This window comes from Petaurus breviceps, unplaced genomic scaffold (genome assembly GCF_028583685.1).
Source record: "Petaurus breviceps papuanus isolate PSGF00001 unplaced genomic scaffold, PetGlider_PUasm1.0 140, whole genome shotgun sequence".
NCBI lineage: Eukaryota > Metazoa > Chordata > Mammalia > Diprotodontia > Petauridae > Petaurus > Petaurus breviceps.
Genome location: NW_027185698.1, coordinates 44,955,854 through 44,978,147, shown reverse-complemented (window position 1 = coordinate 44,978,147; position 22,294 = coordinate 44,955,854). Strand labels below are relative to the sequence as shown.

General features: G+C 42.7%; 1 non-coding gene across 1 annotated transcript; it reads right to left on the bottom strand.

Annotated features, from left to right (window-relative positions):
* Window positions 1-10,810: 10,810 nt before the first annotated feature.
* Window positions 10,811-10,917, bottom strand: LOC138151511 (U6 spliceosomal RNA). The gene has a single exon (XR_011165847.1). It is a non-coding gene; the product is annotated as a U6 spliceosomal RNA (small nuclear RNA).
* Between the last annotated feature and the right edge of the window lie 11,377 nt (window positions 10,918-22,294).

The following is a 22,294-nucleotide window of genomic DNA, read 5'->3' as shown; positions in this document are numbered from 1 at the left end:
AGCCCCAAAGAGATCTCACCATCTGCTCCCATCTCCGAACCCCATCCTCTTCCAAATTTCTCTAAGGGCACTACTATCATCCCAGTCAACCAGTTTCAAAATCCGGGTGTTATCCTTGACCGCTCACTCTCACCCATGGTGCCGTCTCTGCCTCTGCACATTTTCCACAACTGTTCCCTTCTCTCCACTCACATTACCACCATTCACTTCAGTCCTTTATCTGTCACCTTTCTCCCAGAGTATTGTAATTGCCTCCTAATTGGCTTCTTCACCCTTTTCTAATCCACCCTCCACAAAGCTGCCAAAGGGATTTTCCTACAGCACAAATCGGACCCTCACTCCCGTACTCACTATGCTTCAGTGGTTTCCTGTCACCTCTGGGAATAACCATAAACTCTTCTCTTCTCCTTGACATTCAAAGTTCTTCACAACGTGCCCCCAGCTCATCTTTTCAGACTTATTATCCATTACACCTATAGCCTGGCCATACTGGCCTTTGTATTCTTCACTCCCTCTATTCCAAGTCTTACACTTTAAATGCTTTGTCTTTGCACTGGTCTTTCCCTGTGCTTAGAATGCTTTCCTTCCTCACCTCTGCCTCTCAGATTCCCAAGTTTTCTTTAAGACTCAACCATCACCTTCGACTTGAAGCACCTCCTGATTTCCCCTCCCCCCAAAGTATCTTTTCACCTCCTGATTTTCCTTCGTGTGTCTAGTTGGGATGAACAGTGATGAATATTTATCAGTTTACATCAGCTCTACTGCTGTTACCTGTAGCCGATGGATAGTTGATTTTTCCTGGTGGTGGCAGCTTCAGTTTCTCCTGAAATTTAAATTTCTCTTTGTTGACTGACTGACTTTTTGCTGGTCTGAGAAAGAATCAGGAAAATAACCTGCTGTGCTTAGGACTATTTCTTCTGTCCTCGGGTGGTGATATATTGTCACCCCCCTGAATTTAATGGCATTCGTTTAATTGGAAAACACAGTGGTTTGAATTTCTAGCCCTATGTGGCTGGGGTGTTTATGTATGTTTAAGGAGTGAAATGAATGACGACATGGGAGTAAATTGTTGCCTCAGAGAAAGTCCTGAGAATTGTGGGGAGGGATTAAGAGAAGCTACCTTCAGGAAACTTTCTTTTTAAAATTGATGGTGAGAGGGCTCATTGCAGGCCAGGGAGACTTTATCTCCATGAGAAAATGGAACCCATGAAAGTAGGCCCAGAAATGAGAGAGAGGAAAGAGAACCAGAGACCTAGAGATAAAGACTCAGACAGACAAAAAGAAAGAGACAGGTGGGAGGAGAAAGACATGAGGTGGGGGGAGAGAGACAGAGACAGAGAAAGAGAGATAGAGAGAGAGGAGAGGGAGAAACACAGAGAGAGAGAGACAGACAGAGACAGAATGAGAGACATAGAAAGAGAGAAAGACAGAGAAAGAGAGAGACAGGGAGAGAGACAGAGTGAGAGACAGAGAGACAGAGAAAGAGATGGGCTGGGAGAGAAGTGAAAAAGGAGGAGGAGGGAGAGGCATGAAGGGGAGTGGGAGGGGGAAGGGGAGAAGAAGAGAGGAATAGGGGGAGGGGAAGAAAAAAAAGATTAGAGAGAAAAAGGAGAGTTTAAAGAGACTTGGAAAGGGAGATAACTCCCAGGAACCTGAGCACTGAGCATCCTCTCTCTCTCTCTCTCTCTCTCTCTCTCTCTCTCTCTCTCTCTCTCACACACACACACACACACACACACATACACACACACAGAGGCAGCAGAAGAGATATACTGAGAAAAGAGGTCTGACAGCCATAGAGAGGCAGACAAATGGACAGAGGGCTAGAGCTCCTCTTGCTGGAGGTGGTTAAGTGGGAGATGCTGCAGGGGAGAGCCCCACTCACATACAGGTTGAGCTACATGGTTTCTCCAGTTCCTTTAGATTCTTCGATCCGGTAATTCCTAATTGGTCCCCCTGCTGTGAGCTCTTCCCCTCTTCGATCTAACAGCTGCCAAAGCGATTTTCCTAAAACACAGACTGCCTACACCCCTCCTCTACTCAGTAAACTACAGTGGCCTCTTATTACCCTTATTAGAATCAAACACACACTCCTCTGTTTGACTTTCAAAGCCTGTCACAGCCTGGCTTCAATGTACCTTTCCAGCTTGATTTATACTTACTTTCCTTCACTCACTGGGCAAACTGTCCTTCAGCTGTTCCTCCAATATGGCACTCTATCTTTAGTCTCCATGGATTTCTATTGGCCATTCCCCATGACTAGAATCCATTCCCTTCTTGCCTTTTAGAGTCCTTGGCTTCCTTCAAGGCTCACTCCAAGCACTGTCTTTTGGCAGTGTGGCATAATGGATAGAGAGCTGGCCATTGAGTCAGGCTGCATATCACCTCTATTGGCTATGTGATCTTAGGCCACTCAACCTCTGAGCCCCAGGCAACCCTCTAGACTGGGGCTTTAAAATTTTTTCAGTCAAGGACCCCTTTGGCAGTCTGGGAAAGTCCAAGAACCCCTTCTAAGAACCATGGTTTTAAATAAATAATGTAAAAAAAATATAGGATGAGAGCAAGCCAGTCATCTGGAAACAAAGATATAATTTTTTACCTATCCAAGTTCATGGAGTCTCTGAAATCTATCTCCAGGGCCTCAGTCCCTGCCCTAAGGTAGAGAAGTTGATTATTAGAAGTTCCTCTCTGGGAACTCTCTGTGCTGATGAAATCACAGGTCCAGGTAAAAAAAAATAAAAAAAAAAGTTTTTTGTTCTCAACATATCAATGTGTAGATTGGCTTTCCTGACACAATGTTAGCTCCTAGAGGGCAGCTAGGTGGTGCAGTGCATAGAGCACTGGGCCTGGAGTCAGGAAGACTCATCTTCCTAAATTCAAATCTGGCCTTAGACACCTGTTCACTATATAACTCTGGTCAAGTTACTTAACCCAGTTTGCCTCAATTTCTTCATCTGTAAAATGAGCCGGAGAAGGAAATGACAAAGCACTCTTGTATCTTTGTCAAGAAAACCCCAAATGGGGTCACAAAGAGTCAGACACAACTGAAATGACTGGCAACAAAAAGTCCTTTGCATCAACTGTGTTATAATGTGACTTCTGGCCTTTCACTGTCCTCTTCCTGATACTTTGATGGTGTCCTTACTAAAATGGGTCAGCTAGATATGGACACACTAGCTGTGGTGTGGCTGGGTGGGTGAGGAGGTGGGAGAGCAGCTCTGGGCTAAGGAATCATTAGAGGGAGGGTATCTTTGGTCTGATAGGTGGAATTCCAGGCAGCTGAGGGTGTGACTAAATACCCATTAAGGGTATTAAAGGCCCATTCAGAGTCTGGGCAGAAATGACTGAAGAAATTGATGGACTAAACCAAAGATGTTAAGGATCTTTTATGCATTGAAATGTCACATCCACACTTCTTTTGATTTCCACCATAGCCCTGAGAGTTATGCAGTGCACACATATTTATTCCCATTTTGCAGAAGAGGAAATAGGCTTAAAGAAGTAAAATGTGCATTTCCCATCTTCCATGAAAAGTCCTTCCTTGCCCAGAGTAGCTCACAATGATGTGGAGGTTAATATTTTTGTTAGGGTGGAGGGAGCCTCCACATTGGTGAAACCATGTGGCTTTGGAAGGATTTGAAAAATATGTGACAAAGAAGATAATAGTTTTGAAAGGTTAGGAGGACACCCTGGTGCCTTGGCATCCTTGGTTCTGAGTTTTACAGCTATCACAGCTTTGATGCCCTGAACAACAAGGGATGGCCTTTAAGAGTGACCTTCTGGACCACTGATGACAGTGACGAGTGCTGGTCTGACAGTTGTACCACATTTGGACATGAACTTGGTGGCACTAATGCTACCTAGAAACTGAAAAAAATTTATATTTTTCTTGGAAGCTTTTGGTGCAGGACTTCTGACTTCATTGTCTTCCTCCTTTTCCATGCTTTGATCCTTTTTGTTCCCCAAATAGGAGTCTAATATGGGATTGCTCTGATTGCTTTGCTTCCTTTACTTGCTCATGTCACCACTCAATTACTTGAATTTTGAGCTTTTTGCCACAGTAGAACTCTGCTACCAGGGAGGGGAGCTTTGTAACAAATTGCTGGGGTTTTCACAGCTGCTGGAGCTATTAGTTGGGTGCCTTATCTGAAGCCTCCACTGGCTCTGGCACACTGGTCACACACCCTAGGACCTCCACCCTAGACAGTGATCCAGATCCAAGTAGGTTAAAGCAAGAGCAAATACCCCTCAGACTGGTTGCTTGGTCTCCCTACAATATGCAGGCCAGGAGCTCTGAAGTAGCCACAAGGTGGTAACTGCATGGCAGAGGTGCCTCAACAGCTTCTCCCTCCAGGGGGTAAAGGCCAGACTGAACTCCCGATCTACCAATTCCCAAAGTCCACACTGCACTGAATTCTCACTTTGTCCTTAGCATCTATGGGTTGATAATTCTGGAAACTGCCACAGTTGCTGGTGATCTGAAGTCCCTCCAGCCATGACTGGTTTTGGCTGTCCTGGAGCTAAAACCTTGGGCTGGTGTGGGGCTGGGCTAGGCTCCCTTCCTGCCAGCCTACTGGACTGTCTTCAGTGGGAAGTTAGCTTCTCTCTGTCATTTTGTGGGTTCTGTAGTTCCAAAGATTGCTTAGAGTCATTTTTTACATGAATTGGAGAAGGTGGAAGCGGAAGCCTCACAGAAATCCTGTTTCTACTCCCTCTCCACTTCATTTTACAGATGAGGAAACTGAGGCAAATAGGGTTATGTGACTTACCCAGGGTCACACAGTTAGTAAGTGTCTAAGGCTAGATTTTAACTCAAGAAGAGGAGTCTTCCTGACTGGTGCTCTATTCACTGTGCCACCTAGCTACCCCAACTGTAAACCTAGCGCTTTTAAAGAATGACATCAGCATATCTTTCTGTGAAGCACTTTTAACTTCTCAGGAAGCTTTCACACCTATTATAGAAAGGTAGTCTGGTATCCAGAAAAATCATATGTGACAAGTCTACCACTACCATGCCTCCTGACTTTGGACAGGATTCTTTTTGTTTGTTTGTTTGTTTGTTTTTGCTTTTCTTTTTGGAGGGAGGAAGATAGGGAAATTGGGGTTAAGTGACTTGCCCAAGGTCACACAGCTAGTTTGGTGCTAAGTGTCTGAGGCTGGACTTGAACTCAGGTCCTCCTGATTCCAGGGCCAGTGCTCTATTCACTGTGCCACCTAGCTGCCCCAACAGGATTTTCCCCTCATCCTGGTCTTAGCTTCTGCCTGTAAATTTAGAAGGTCGCATGAAGTGATATCCCCTCCAGCTCCAACAGTCTATATTCTTAGGTCCAATACAATCCAGTAAACATTTGTAAAATGCCTACTATGGGCCAGGCACTGTGCTAAGGATACAACTAATAAAAAGAAAGACACTTGGGAGATCCCTTTCAGTTCTCACATTTTGTACCCTAAATTTCCATCTAGCTCTGACAATTTTGTTCTACGGGCCCTGTCAGTTTTGATATCCTACAATTTTTATTTGAGCTTCACGACATCCTTACGTGATTGGTAAAATAGGTGTTGCCATCACCATTTTACAGGTAAGGACATAAAGGCACGAGGAAGGAAGGTGACCTGTCCAAAATCACACAGCAAGGTAACATCAGGATTAGAACCCAGGCTTCCAGCCTCCCAATTCTTTGTATCTTCCAGACCCTGAAATAAAATTTATTTTGGAAATGGGCTATATTTCTTGCTTTGTCTTACAGAACTTACATTCTAGCACCTGTATTAGGACTAGCCAGGGCTGCTTTGGAGCTCACAGATATTTCTCAGGTTAATATGGTAGGAAAGATTAGTGTATCTGTAGATCCAGGGCACCAGATCCGTGAGACTCCATTTTTGTGGGGTGATGCTCCCATAGGGATTAATAACTTATTCCCGGGACCTTTATCTAGGATCAGTTGGCCAAAGTCAACCTGGATCTCCCTCCAGCTTGTTGATCTCCCTGGTGCTTATTGAGGGATGGAGGAATCTCTCCACGCTGGAAATTTTCAGTGGGCTTTCAGTCTGTGCTAGCCTGACCTCATTCCTGGCTGTTAGCAAGCTTCTTTTGTTTGCCTTTGTTTCTTGTGTTTGTTTCACTTTTGATCCTATCTCATTGGTGTTCACTCATTTACTGGTTCATTCATTCATCAAAGATTTTCTCAGTATCTCCTGGGGACAGAATTAAAGATGACTAAGGTCCAGCTCCTGCCCTCAGGGAGCTTGCAGTCTATCTATAAAATGAGGGAGGTTGGATAAACTGGTCTCTGGGGTTCTTTCCAACCTTTGGAGCTAGGATTATCTGATCCTTCTGGAGCCAGCATCTCCTCCATGTCACAGTTTGGCACAAAAGAGACAGTGGAGAAATAATAGATACTAGCTCCCATTTCACTCTTTTTTCTCCTGCTTTATCTCTTCATTGATACAGGAGAATGAAATAATTACCTGCAGATCTACAAGCTTTCCAGTTCACAAAGCACTTTCCTTACAACAACCCTGTGATGTAAGCTATGAAAATATTGTTATGCCTATTTTACAGAGGAAGAAACTGATGATCAGAAAAATTAAGTGATTTGTTCAAGTTGACATAGTTACTAGCTCCCATTTCTACAGTGTCCTAAGGTTTACAAAACTCTTTTCTCACAATAGCTCTCTTAACATCCCCAGGATGTCAGGCATGGTTATCTCCATTTTGTTGTTGTTGTTCAGTCATTTCTGACTCTTTGTGGCCCCATTTGGGGTTTTCTTAGCAAAGATACTGGAGTGGTTTGCCATTTCCTTCTCCAACTCATTTTATGGATGAGGAAACTGATGCAAACAGGGTGAAGTGACTTGCCCAGGGTTGCACAGCTAGTAGGTGTCTGAGGTCAGATTTGAACTCAGGTATTCCTGAATCCAGACCCAATACTCTACCCACTATGATACCTAGTAGCCTCTAGGAGTTATGGCATAAGTGTTCCAGGTCCAGAGAGGGCAGCGAGCCTTGAGACCAAAGGAAGGCTGACCCAGGGGAGGAGATGGAACTAATCAGACAGGAAGCTGGTCCAGATGTGAAGAGAAGGTGAGGGGAGAAAACAAGGGAGAAACCACAACTACGTCAGGGGTTGGCATGAAGCCCTCAGAAACTGGCATTTACCCTAAAACCACAGTTTGGCATCTTTCACCATGCCCGGCTGCACACAATCCTCTTCATTCTTTTTCACACAGAGGCTTTTCCTTCCTATCTCCAGGTCAGTTCGGGTTCTCCCAACTTCATGACTAATCGCTGGGATAGGCTGCCCTCCCCCCTTCCCTGTATTTTAATTAAAACACACCAGAGAAAGAAGATGGATAGCTTCATCCACATTCCCCATTCTATTATTATGCCACCTTCCCACCATTTTTCATCTGCTTTTCGACAAAGGCAAGTCCCTTCAAGCCAAGGCTGTTGGTTGGAACTTCAGGGAATGGAGGTGGAAATGAAGCTGGGGGTTTCTTGTCTTCCCCTCCAAGACCAGATAGATTTTGGGGGGTGGGGAGAGAGGAGAGAGGAGATTGGTACAATGAAGGTCTTGCCTTTGTCCAGGATCTGTTCCAGTATTGAATCTTTTGTCATAAAGACAACCTCCTAACGTGTGGAGGGGAGTGCACATACAGATGAAATCCCAGTTCCTCAAAGGGTTTCCTTTTCTAATCTTGTTTCCACTCAGAGAGATTATGGAATCTTAATTTATGATGTTTTAATTATATTTCTGTTTAGTATTGATGTCTCTTGCTTTGTAGGAGGAAGAGTAATAAAGACCAGGTAACTGTTCTACCAGCTTCCTGGAATAAGAGAGACCTAGCTCTTTCATTTCCTTCTCTGGGACTCAGTTTCCTCCTATATAAAATGAAAGGGCTAGGCAATATGATTTCTGGTGGCTATTTCATCTCTGATGTTCTACTGTTATAAGGAAGGATCCAATAAAAGAAATACCTTCAAGAAATCTAAAGCCTGTCAGTGCTAAATCCTAGTTAATTCTATTTAGGGAAGACAAGGAAGACAAGGAAACCTTAGATTTGTCCAGTGTCCTTCCTTGCAAATGACAAAAATCATCCAAATTGCTTAATATTTTGTTCTTTCATTCCTTCTCTCCACTCTACCTGCCCACCATTCTTCCACCTTGATTAGTACATAAGTTCAAATTAGAGTATGTTCCTGGGTAAATCATTTTGTTTCTCTGAGGCTCAGTTTTATTGTCTGTGTAATGGGGAAAAAGACACATGTTGTACAAGGGAGAGAGAGACTTGTTCAGGAGTGAACTTGGTAGGAATAATGAGCAGTCTCTCTAAGTTGGAGTCCGTTCTCCATGGGGATCATGGTAGTAGTGGGCAGGGGTCCCAGTTTTGGGGGATGTTTTTGTACTTCTTTCTGTGTCTACTCAGTAATTTCCTTGGAGACATTTAAAAAGTTACATGATCTACTTTCCCTTTGTCCTTTGCAGAGGTGAGGTGCTATGGATGTGGAACATTGCATACACCATTGGACATATTTGTTGTGTTGATTAGCTTTACTCTTCTTTTAATGTCTTAAATTTTTCTTTTTTGTTGGGGTGGTTCTAGAGGTGGAAGAGGGATGGATATATTAAAAAAAAAAGCTAAGGATATGAATACGTAGTTTTCTAAGGAAGAAATCCAAGCCAGTAATAATGCTCTAAATCACTAATAATTAGAAAAACACAAGTTAAAGAAATTCTGAGGTTCTACTTCATATCCATCAGATTGGCAAAACAGATGACAAAAACAATAAAAAAAATGACAAATGTTGAAAGACTGTGTTGAAAAAGGTACAATGATGCACAATTGGAGGAGCTGTGAATTGTTCTGGCCATTCTAGAAAGCAATTTGGAACTATGTCCCCAAAGTTACTAAACTATGCATACCCTTTGACACAGTGATGTTAGTACTAGGTCTATACCCTGAAGATATCAAAAAAAAAGAGGAAAAGGACCCATATGTACAAAAATATTTATAGCAGCACTTTTTTGGTGATAAAGAATCAGAAATGGGAAAAAATAGAAAAAAAAAAAGAATTAGACATGGGGCAGCTAGGTGGCACAGTGAATAGAGTGCCAGCTATGGAGTCAGGAGGACCTGAGTTCAAATCTGGCCTCAGGCACTTAACACACGCACACACACTAGCCATGTAACCTTGGGCAAGTCACTTAACCCTAATTGCCCTACTTTCCGCCCTCCAAAATAAAATTGGAGATGATAGGAATGCCTATAATTTGGGGAATGGCCGGATAAATTATGGTATATGAATGTAATTGAATAGAACACATACAAAAGGTTTCAGTTACAAATCAGATGGAAAGCCCCTATGGCTCTTGGAGGGTTGCAGCAAAGCAGATGGCTGTGCATCTTCTTTAATGCTATTTCTACTGATAAAACCTTCTCCGTTTCTGATGTTGAATCCACTGACAATGCCAAGGACCTCAGACAAGAACTTCCCTTTTCCAGACTTCCTGACTACCACATTGGGTGTGACATGTGCACAGATAACTATGGCACAAGGGAGCATGTGGTTGAGGTGAACAAGAGATGCCAACAAGTGCTGGAGACCACTTGGAGGATGGAGAGACTGCCTTCAGCTTCAGGCATCAGGAAAGGCATAAGAGTAGAGGGGTAGCCTTGAGAAATTTCATATCTGAGGTGGAGTGGGTTCCAGGCATAGAGAATGAAATACATGAATGCACAGAGGTGAGAAAAGAGAGGGTAAGATCAGGGAACTATGAGAAGCTATTTGGCTGTATGGTAAAATGCATGGGGGGAGGTACGTGTAATAAGGCTGAAGAGGAGGATTGGAGCCAACTTTCTGCAGAGCAGTTGAAGGAGCGTGTATTTTATCCAGTAGGTAATGGGAACCTGATGAAGGATTTTGAGCAGATATGTGCCCACTATAAGCTGAGGAGTAAGAAAGAGAATCACAAAGAAGGTGAAGTGGGCAGGGTGAGAAATGATGAAGACCCTTAGGGACTTTTGGAGGGTACCCTATGTGTGACCTAGGAGAGAAATGTTGGAAATATAGCCTCATGGTATGGAGACTGTTTGTTTCTCTAGAATTTCCCATTTGATTCAGATGGTCTTCTTCTCCTTCTTCCTCTCTTCCTCCTCCTCACTTTTCCTCTTCTTCCTTTTCTTCTTCTTCCTCCCCTCCTTTTCTTCTTCCTCTCCTTCCTCCTCTTCTTCATTTTTTGATATTTTTTCTTGCATCATCACAGTTATTCTAAGCATTGTCCCCCACCCTCCACTCCAGAATGCCATACCACAAATAGTATTTTTTTGAAGAGGAAAGAAAGTTAGCACAACTGATTATACATTGAAAACGTCTGGAAACACACACAATGTATAACATCTGTGGATCTCCATGAAGGGGTGAGTTGCAGGATGTCTTCTCATATCTCTTCATTCAAGTCCTGCTTCATCATTATAATTTTGTTCCATGTATTTTTAAATTCTTGGTGCATTATTGTTCTTTCCACTTATACTGCTGTAGTTAGTGTGTATGTTATTCTCTTAGCTCTGCTTACTTCACTCAGCATCAGTTCATATAGATCTTTCCAGTCTTCTCTGTATTCATGACACCCAGAGCTTCTTACAGTGCAGTAATATTCCATTATATTCATGTACCACAATTCGTTTAGACATTCCCAATTGAGGGACATCTGAGTTGTTTCCAATTCTTAGCCATCACAAAAGGTGCTGTTATGAATATTTTGGAGCATATGGGGACTTTCTTCCAATATCAATGGCTTCCTTGAGATATAAAAATATGGGACACTTCCCAAGTTTGTGTGTTATCCTTGTACAGGGGTCATGCTAATCTTCTCTCTGTCCTTCCAATTTTAGTATTAGTGCTGCCAAAGCAAGCACGGTCAACTTCTAAGGTGAGATCAGTCTTCCAGAAATACTGGATGTTAGAACTTGGAGGAACGTTGGTGATCATCTAGCTGAATCCCCTCACTTTACAGAGGAGGAAACTGAGGCCAAGAGAAGGGAAATGCCTTGTTCAAAGTCACATAGGTCATAAGGAACAGAGGCAGGATTCAAACTCAGATCCTTTGACTTGGGACTCCACTGCTCTATCTACTACGCCAAGAGATTCTGACTTTCTTTATGTCTGGTGACCAAGAACTAACCTCTCATCTGAGCCTTACCCTGCTATACCACATGGAGAGATGTGTGTGTGTGTGTGTGTGTGTGTGTGTGTGTGTGTGTGTATGGTTTGTCTTTATTTCTCAAAGAGGACCATGACATCAGGGAGATGATAACAGGACTTGCAATTGACTTGGATTTGAGTGAGGGAGGGCTGTGCAAAGTCACCAGCCTCACTTTCTCCTCTCTTGGAGAGATATACTATTATCTGAAAGCCATGCTCTCGAAGCAGACAGATTGGGAAAGCTACAGAGGAGACCCACCAAGTGCCTCTTCCCTGTTTCCCTCCAGTTCCAACGGCATGTTCTATCAGCAGCAGGTACTTGTGCTCTTCGGCAAGGGGAGCCCACCTTGGTTGACCCCCTTCCAGTCATTACTGCTGATGGGCTAATTAGAGCCAGGGTTGGCTAAGCAGCAGACAAGTCACTCATCCCCCTTCCCCCAACCCCCACCAATTCATTATAGTTGGTGCAACTGAATCCCCCAAATATATTTCAGCATGAACTTTACACAGCCAGTTTTGAAAGTGGGCATAACCTGGTGGAAATTGAATCAACATGTTTTGGCTCATTCGTCCTGACATAAACCCTCAAATGTTGTTCATCAGGGATGATTCAATACTCTAGGCTTTCAAAAAGCTATTGAGAGCTTCCCGCTTCCAGGCCTCAAGCACGTTCTGCACTGGGCAAACAAGAACGATCTTGTTCCAAACAGACCTATGACGAGTCTAAGTGGGACCAACAAGTCCTTCTCTTGGCAATTAAAGCTCACCTTGGTTTTCACCAAATTAGCACCAAATACAGAGATTGTCATAGGATTGAGTACTAGGATGGCCCTTAGAGATCCTCCAGCTCAACCTACTCATTTATTTTACAGATGGGGGAACTGAGGAGTTTATTAAATCACAGGACCATAGCCTTGGGGCTGGGAAGGAGTCCTAGAGTACAACCCTTTCATTTTATGTATGAGGAGACTAAGGCCCAGAACAATGAGATGTCCAGGGTTACAGAGGTGGGACATGAACTTATTTCCTCCTGATTCCAGGTCTTACTGTTCTGTCTACTCTTCCTCAATAGTCCAACCCTCTCATTTGACAGATGAAGAAACTGAGGCCCTCTAGTCACTATGTGAGTTTCCCAGGGGCACAGGTAGTGTCAGGGCCAGGATTAGAACCCAAGAACTCTAGTTGATTTTCTCTTCATTCTGCCTTTACAACAGGCTGAGGCATGAGTTCATACCTGAGGAAGGCTTCACCCTCTGTTTTTTGGGGAGAAGACACTGAAAGAGGTTTGCTTCATTCATTCAGAGAAACATTGTGGTTTAATAGAAAAAGCACTGTATTCAGATTCAGAAGATTCAAGTTCAAGGCCTGGCTTCTGTACCTGACTATAAACAAGGAAATTGATTTGTCTGAACGTTAAGTTTCCTCATCTATAAAAAGAGGTTATTAATTAACATTAGTAGTATTAATATTAATAGCTTGTTAATATTAATTAACATATTAGGTGATTAATTAATACTAATAGATAACATTAGTTACCTCACAGAGTTGTTGTGAGGGCTATGGAAATATGAGATAATACTTAGTAAATTGAGCACCTACTATGTGCAGAAAGCACTATTTGGGGCAATGCAGGATACAAGGTTCAGGAAAGACAGCTTATACTTTATGGAAGGAACTCACAGGGAGGGAAATGAGATATGAACTCAGAAAACTTTAATACACATTGTGGCATGATAAGAATATTAGACTGCTAAAAGGAGAGGACAATCCCTACAAAAGATGGATAGGAATTTGACAGGTGAAGAGGAAAGCATTCAGGCCTAGGAAACAGCATGAGCAAAGGCATGAAGGCAGGAGAGCCCTGGTATACCAAAGGCACAGAGAGTTGTTGGGATTTTTTTTTATAGAGCAATTGGGGTTAAGTAACTTGCTCAAGGTGACACGGCCAGTTATTTCTGGGTGTGGTGCTGAGTATCTGAGCCCGGATTTGATCCAGGTCATCCCAACACTGGAGCCGGTGCTCTTACTCGCTGAGCCACCTGGCCGCCCCTGAGTTGTTGCGATTAACAGTTGAGTACAGACATTTTTGATTCCTTCTCTCAAGGGCAGACCTTCCCGCTCCAGGGTTCTGCCACTGATTCATGCCCCGAGGAAGGTTTGGGAAAAGTCATCCTCTCTGATGTAACCTCAAAGGATAGTTCCCCCTTAATTTTTATTTCATTTTTTTTGTTCTGATTTGGACAAACACCAATGCACATAACTATTTACATACGTGAATAAGAACAGGACAATAAAGTTGTACATGAAATCACAAATCTCTATTATATACAGCTCGCATTAAAAAAAGTATATAATTAATTCAACACATTTGTTTCAAAGCTGTCCTGCTTATCGCTTATCTTTGTTTCCCTTTGAATTGTCTGTATTCTTTGATGCATTTTTTCAAGTGCCTCAATGACCCATTTTTTCTCTTTCTCTTTTTTGGCATCACTACCACTAGTCTCCCTTTCCTCTCCAATTCCCCTCCACCATTTAACCCCCCCCCCCAACCTTCCCTTCTAACAAACAAACATAGTGAAGTAAAATAAACCCACACACCCTGTGGCAATATTTGCAAACATATGTCTCATTCTTCATGTCTAGTTCATTCCCTTTTTTGGAAGGTGGGTAGCATGAATCATCATTAGTCCTTTGGAGGTGTGGTTGATCATTATATTGATCATAGTTTTTAAGTTTTTCAAAGCTGTTTTTATTTACAGTGGCACAGTCATTGTATAAATTATTTGTCTTGTTCTTCATTTATTATAACTGTGAGAATCTTTATATGTATTATTTTTATATGTTATATATGCATATTATTGGATTCTATTTTCTAATTGATTCTGCTATCCTATGACATTTTGTGGGTGCATTCATTCCATTTACATTCGTGGATATGATTGCTAATTCTGTTTTTCCTCTATCATGTCTTCTTATATGTATTCTTCTCTCTGACTCTCTCCAATCCCTCTTTACAGAAAAAGGATGATGAAAGAGAAAGAATGTGATCTGTACCAGCGATGTGTAATTGAAATGATCTTTTCAGTATGAGTGTTCTACCTCTCTTCCTGTTGCCCAGACAGCCACCACTGGTTCTTGCCTTTTCTTTCCTTTTAATTCTGCTATGGTCCATCTTTTGAAGTTGGTTTGTTGCTTGTGACTATTCCTTCCTCAACTCTGCCATCACCCTGAAACCCCTCCCTCTCTCTACCTTTTTCACTGCTTAATTTAATGCATTTTCACACCATACTTAGCTTTAGTAAACACACACAGAGACATAATATCTGTGACTATTTATGTTAAATACTCCTTTGTCAGGTTCAGAGTGAGCTTCATATGATACTTATTCCTCTCACCCCTGTTTGTATATTCTTCTTCTCAAGCACCCCTGTTATGAGAAATCATAAGTTCCACCCCCTTCTTTCTAATTTCTTTTTTAGTGTATTTCTTTCCCTCACCCTTTTCTTTACTTTCTTAAGACCATAAAAATAGAACAAAACCACCCCAGCTTCTCTGTTTCACGTGAGAGAGGGACCCTTGAAAACATTGGAATTCTGAAGGGACACATGAATCTTGTTTCCCATTAGAATGTAAACACTTTGAGAGAATTCTTGAATGAGGAGTTAACAGATGATAGGAAAGAGGCAAATAGTCATCAGTCAAAGATGACCACTTGTCAGGTTTTCTATATTGGGGATTCTTGTTTCTCTGTGGGTTGGAACAAGAAAGCTTGTGAGATCCCTTCCAGCTCCCAGAGTTCCTGTGATAATTCTACTATGTGTTTTAGTAAAAATGAGGCCATTGGAGAATTGGGATTCCTTTTAACCCATACTGTGTTGGAATCACTAGGCAAGAGCAGATTGGAGAAAGTGATACAAACTCTAGGAAGGATGTGGTGAACCTACAATTCAGTACATGCCAGCATCAGGGACTGTGACTTAGGTCACCTACCATCATGCACACCAAGAATGTATGAACCCCAATTAGAAATGAGCTACTGAATTGAGATTTGGTATCATAATGGATTATAGAATTTTAAATTAATATTCTAAATGTTTTTTAATGTTTGTTTCAAAAGTTTCAGAGAAATGAAGTGTTGCTTCCTACTAAAAAAAGAATGTTAATATTTCATCATTGTTTAGCATCTTCCAAATGCTCAACTGTATTTACCTTCCTCCTGTGTTTGCATTTCAAAATATCTACCTATTGGTATATCTACCTATATGGTATTTTTGCCAGGACTGCTTGAAAGTCTATTTCATTAAAAATTCCCTTTCTATCTGTAGGATTATACTTAGTCCTGAAGAACGAATTATTCTAGGTTGTAAGCCTTTATCTTTTGCTTTTTGGAATAATGTTTTCCAGGATTTTCTCTTCATAAATTGTAGAACCTGTCAAGTCTTGTGCCATCCTAAAGGCAGATGAATTTTCTGGCTATTTGAGACTCTTTTTATTTGAACCATTGATTCTTATTTGATATCTCCTGGAATTCCTTTTCAGGAAAGATATTTTCGATAGCAGATACCTCACCTTTTCCTTTTCCAATCTTTTGAGTTTGTTCTAGTATTTCTTGTTGCCTCATGGAGACATTAAATTCTGCTTACTCCATTCTAATTTTTAGGGAATCTATTACTTAGTGGAGATTTCCCAACTTCTGTTCTAAGCTATTTTTCTTCTTTCAATTCTTTCTTCCGGCCTCACTCTAGGCTTCCTTTCCTTTAGTATAGAGAACTGGATGCTTCAGATGCCCCTGAAATGTCTCTGGTACAAGTGTTGGCTAAAGGGTCTTGAAAACTGGCTTTCATTTTTATGCCATATTAGACTAAGTAAAGGCACTTACTGTAGTTTCTCTTTGGATTTCTTGATCATTATTTGGTCTGGTGCTATTTTTAGATCTTTGCAAGAGTTCATGTAGTAAGAGCAAGGAGCCTCCTTGACCTTTCCTGGAGCCCTCTTAACCATACATGTTATCTCAAAGGTTAGGTATGTCCCTAAACACCCCAAACAGTTTCTGTTAGCAATGAGAGTATGGATCTTCTGGTTCTGACCTACATGACTGGTGGTGTCCTTACATCCATTGCTCATTCTTACTTTTGCCTAGATGGCTTCTATTGCTTATTCCTTGAAACTGCTCCCCTTTCCTCAGTCCTTTCAAACCCTGCCTAGCTTTCAAGGCAAGCTACTCCAGAAAGCTTTCCTTAGAGGAGAAACCCCAGCTAAATATTTCCTTTCCTGAGCTTTTAGAACCCTTGGGTACCTACTCATTGGTTACTTATCACCCACAACAGCACCCTGAAGGAGCAGAAAGAGCTCAGGAATCATTCAAAGAACCTGAATTCCCTTTGGCCACTTACTGACAGTGTTACTTTGGGCAAATCTGTTTATCTTTTGGTTTTCTGATCTGTAAAATGGAAATAATTAAAGCTACAATATTTATCTTACAGACCTCTTACGAGGATAACTGGAGATAACGTAAATTAAGTGCTTTGTAAACCTTAGGAACAAATAAATCAAGACTTAAAGAAATTAACTCTGACTATTTATTGGAGGGACAAATACTGAAGCTGAAACCACGTAATGAGAAGACAGGGCTCATTGGAAAAGACCCTGATTTGGGGAAAGAATGAAGGCAAAAGAAGACAGGGATGGCAGAGGATGAGATGGATAGATGGTGTCATGGAAGCCACAAGCATGAGTTTGGACAGACTTTGAGAGAGAGTGGAGGATAGAAGGGCCTGACGTGCTGGGGTCCATGGGCTCATGAAGAGTTGGACATGACTGAAGGACTAAACAACCATAACAAGCTTTACTAATGTGAGCTACCTGATATTGTTATCAGACTTTCTGTGTGTAAATCTCATCTCCCCCATGAGACAGTGAGCTCCCTAAGAACACGGCCAGAGTCTGCTCCACCCCTGTCTCCCCAGACTGTGAGCTCTCTGAGGGCAGGGTCACGTCTTCCACTTCCAGGGGCTCTTCCAGTTAGTTAGTTCCCTGTCAGGCCTGACATGCTATCTCTGGGTATTCTGGGTCTGGGTCTTTTCAGAAACACTTTCATGCTCTAAAAAGCCTGTTGCCTCACAGAGGAAGGGTTTGGTCTCCTGGCTCTCTTAGCATATTCTCTGGTACATGTAAAGGGCAGGCATTGAGCACTAATTTTGACCCCACCTCAGAGGAGAACAAGAATGATTCGTTCAGGAATTGAGGGGCCTGAGGGACCAAGGGGGCAGTTCCTGGGATGGAAAGCTCCATATCCACATCAGCTTCAACTTCTTTGGCATTCCAGGGATGCCATGAACAGAGAACCTTTATGCCCCTGTGGTGGCCCAGAGGCCCTGGGCAGAAATACAAGTGTAACTCACAAAGGGTGAGGCAGAAAACAGGGCATTGCTTCGTGACTAGACCCCATGGGCACTCCCTGGTAGAGGGAGTGGTTTACTGTGGCCAGCTCAGGCACCCTAAGTGAAACTGTTTTCCTGGACCAAGGTGGAGCCTTCATGAAAGGCACGTTCAGTGGCCTTCTGGACACTTGTCATTTAACTTCATGAAAGAACATTTTGTGGAGGTCTGACAATGTCCACAACCCTTCTCACTCTCACACACCTCTGCACAGATCGCTAATTGCTGGAACTGATATTTCTCCAGCACTTTAAAATCTTATGATCAATCATCAAATGTTTAAGTGTTTTTACTATATGCCAGGCTCTAGGCTAACTTCTGGGGGCACAAAGAATACTGTGAAATAGATTGTGCTTGTGTTAATGAACCCATTTTCCATAGGAGGAAACTTAGTCCCCCCAAAAGGGAAATTACTTATCCAAGGTAGTATACACAGAGTCAGAAACTGAATCCTGGTCTTTTGACTCCAAATTTGGGACTTTGCTCCCTATATCATACCTCTGCTTGTTCTGGTCTTTGAGGCTGACAATAACAACCCAGTTTCTCTTGTCCTATAACAAACTTTCAAATAATTGAAGATAGCTATGTCACTCCTTCTAAATCTTTTCTTCTTCAGGCTAAACATTCCTTTGTCAGTTCCTTCCAATAGCCCTTCCATGGCACTGTCTCTAGTCCTGCCATCATTGTGGTCACCTTCCTCTGGACGGGCTGTATTCAGTGTGCTTTTTCTTCTTGTGAAATGATAATACTTATTTTCCAGAGTTGCTGAATCTCCCGGATCCCCACCCCAGTCAAGTCCCATGTGTCTTCAGTTATCAGTGCCCTTGCCCCCCTCCCAACACCCTGTGTTCTAAGCTAGAGGTAGACGGGGCACAGGACAGGGCTGCCATTTTGTTTAGGGCTGTCAGAGGAAAAAGAGTAATTCAGACTAAATTCTTCACTTCAGAGAATCACAGAGCCTCCAGATTGGAAGGGACTTCAGAGGCCATCTATGTGACCCACAATCCCATGTAAAACTTCCTTCTACTTGAGCACCTCCTGAGACAGGGCCTGGTTTTCAGTCTCCTTGACATCCCTTGACCATATGACTGTGCTGTAACTTGTCAGTGTTCTCAAAATGTAGTGATCACAACTGGGCACAGCAGTCCTGAGGTTCTGCAAAGATTGGTTGAAGGGACTGGAGGTGTTTAGCCTGGTGGAGAGAAGACTTTATCATACCTGATCACTGTCATTGAATATTTGAATAACGAGATTTTTTTTTTCTGCTTGGCTCAAGAAGGTAGAACTGGAACCAGTGGGAAAAGCTACAGAGAGGCAGATTTTGGTCTTAAGAAAAGTTTTCCATGAATAACCTGTGCTATCCAACAGCCAGTTGGGTTTACTTGGTAGGTTGTGAGCACCCCGTAGCTGAAGGTATTACAAAGAGGTGGGATGACCATTATTTATTTGTCAGAAAGCCTATACAGATGATTTCTGGTACAAGTTACAGTAGATCCATTGAGTTCCTGGCTCTCACATTCTGGATTCTATGCTAAGCTACAATTCCCATCCTTAAGAAATTCACAGTCTAATAGAAGGAAGATACATGTATTAAAAATCAAAATGTGATGTGACTTATGATAAGTACCAAATACTAAGAGGTCAGGGGAGAAATGACTAATATCTCAGATGGGGAAGGAGTCAGGACGGTGGTACCTGGACCAAGCCCTGACGGATGGCTTACACTTCCATCCTTTTTTTCTCGATATGTAAAATGCAGAACTCATATCCTCTCCTGAAAAATCCCTCCTTGTGTCCTAACTTCCTCATTTGTGTGGAGGGCACCCACATCCTTCCAGCCAATTTTGCCTTTGCACCTTCCCTCACTCCCTCTAGCCAATCAGTTGCCAACTACACCCTCCCACCTCTCTACTCTCACAGCTGCCCCGCCATCATCTCTTCTTGCCTAGACTACTCCAATGGCCTCCCTGACTCCAGTCTCCCTACTCTCCCAGCATAGCTGACAAATTGATGACCTCACAGCACAAATCCTCCAGCCCTACCTGCATGTATCACCAGGAGAGTCCAGGGTAGTTCCCAGGCTAGCTCCACACATATTTTAAGTATATACTATAGATTGTGTGCATTGTCTACAATTAATGTGTGCCCACATGCACGATAGTGAGAAGAGTTTGGGGTGCAGGTAAGGAGGGGCCGCTCTTTCCATTCCCACGCTCCCATGCTGCCTTGTGGGAAATTTAATTGTAGACACACTGTATCCCTCTTATTATAAGCTTATAAGACTCTAAGCTTCTAAAGAGCAGGGACTGTGTCATTTTTCATCTTTGTCTCCCTAGAACCTAACACAGCTCCCTGAATGCAGTGGGTGCTTAATAAATACTCTTGGCTTGTCTTGATCATTTTGGCATATGGTCAGTGCCAGGCATTAAGTACTATGGAGGTTCAGAGGAGGGGTGACCATCAAGACTTGTGAAGGGCCATTTCCAGGAAGCTGGTAGATGCCTCTATCCCACAGTGGCTTCATCTGACTACTAGGCTCCTTTACCTCCTCTAAGTAGCTCTTCTAAGCCTGCCAAATCTTACGGGAGACAGCAGCTCTGAAGTTCACACCTTCTCCCACTCCTCACACTTCCTGTTCTCCCTCCAACCCCCCATTCTCAATAGAGAGCCTTCACATGCTGGCACAACAGTAGTGCTAATGGATAATTGAGCCAACCTCATCACCCCTGGGGAAAAACACTGTCCACAGGACTGCTATTTTCCTGAAGGAAAAAAAAATCCATGTGTTGGGTATTGGGAAAAAGACCTCAGGGGCCCTGGGGAGGGGGTCTTGGATGTTCCCTTGCTCTTACCCAAGAAGGGTTTAATGAGGGGAGGTTGGGTCAGATTTTATGGGTGCGGAGAAGTAATAAATGCTGTTGAATTGAACTAGGGGAAGGAGGCTGGCTCCAAGCCTTCTGGCTCTTCCTGGATGTCTGAGAAATGGGCCTGATGAGCTCCTAACACTAGAGGAGTTACCCAATCCTGACAAATGGATCCCTGGAGGGAGGCCTTCAGCCTGTTGGCACAGGCCTCAGGGATGCTGGGGCCTCAGTGCTTGAGACAAAGGCTTCCATTTGTGGGGGGAATCAGGAGGAAGGGGAGGGGAGTAAGGCTTGCAGACAGGGGCTATGCTTTTCTTGGTCTTCTATACAGGGCTCAACATAGATCAGTGGCACATAGGAAAGACTCAGAAAATCTTCCTCCTCACCACCATCATCTTTACTTTCATTATCTTGGCAGGTGGTCTTAACCTTTTTTGTGCCATAGACCCCTTTGGTAGTTTGCTAAAACCTACAGATGCCTCAAAATCATGTTTTTAATTTTTATCTCATTCACTTATTCATTCACTTTTCTATCTATCTATTAATTTATTTGCTTCTCCGTTCATTCACCCATCTCTCTTTATTCATGTATCCATTTATTTTTGTGGGTTTTTTTAGGATCACATTTTTAAATGCACAGAATAAAATACATAAAGGAAGGAAATAATCATATTGAAATAATTATCAAAAAAAATTTTTTAACAAGTAAGTTTAGAGACCTCAGGTTAAGAACAAAATCTATCCTCCTCCTAGCCCCTTTCAGGTCTAAGTTATCCCAAGTCCCCTCCCCTCTGGGTCCTACCCAGTGGCTAATGGTCATCAGAGAAATTAATTCAAGGATTGTGGAGAAAACTCCAAAGTGTGAATTAGAAGATCTGGGTTCAAGTCCCAGTTCAGTTCTTAGTTACTAATAGATGACATTGAATAGGCAGTCTTCTGCAGAATCTGTCTTAGAAATTAGGAAAATTTGGGTTCAAAGCCCAGCCCTGACACATACTGGCTCTGGGACTCTGGAAACTTTCAGTGTCCCAGACAACTCCTGTAGATTATATATTATCAAACATTTGGCAATCTGTATTGGCAGAAAGAGGGTGTTTCCTTTACAAATAGATCCTTATGAGGATAAAATCACTCATCTGGACCAAAGGCAGAAAAACTCTTAAGATTCCCATGGTGCCTAAAGATTTACAAAGCACTTTACATACATAATTTCATTGGATGCTCAAAAATAGCATAAGGTCATAACTGTTGTCATTATCTCCACTTTTACAGAGGAGGAAACTGAGGGTCAGAGGCTTTGCACAGACTGTCTCTCATCCGTCCTCATTTTTACCCCTTAGGATCCATCCCTTCCTGTGATGTCTACCTCTACCTTGGGTCTTTCTACCTTAGGCCTTTTCTGCTCCTCCTCAGCCCCAACTACCAGTACCTCCCCCCACGAATCACCTTGTATTTGCTGATGTATATTATATATACAGCTATGTATGTCCATATTGTCTCTTCAAGGGAATGTAAGCTCCCAGAGGGGGCAGGGACTGCTTTATCTTTGAATCTCCATCACTTGACTGGCACAATGCCTGGTACATAGCAGTAAATTAAAAAGTGTTAGTTGATCAATTTAGTGAATTGCCTGTTGCCCCACAGTGAGTGTCAGGGCAACATTTAAACATTTGTGGCTACAGTTCCGTGTGTACCATCCTGTCTCATGTTTGACCCTGGATGAGTCACTTCCTCTCTGGGCCTCAGTTTTGTCATCTGGAAATAGGAGGAGGGGATCCTGGGGCAGAGG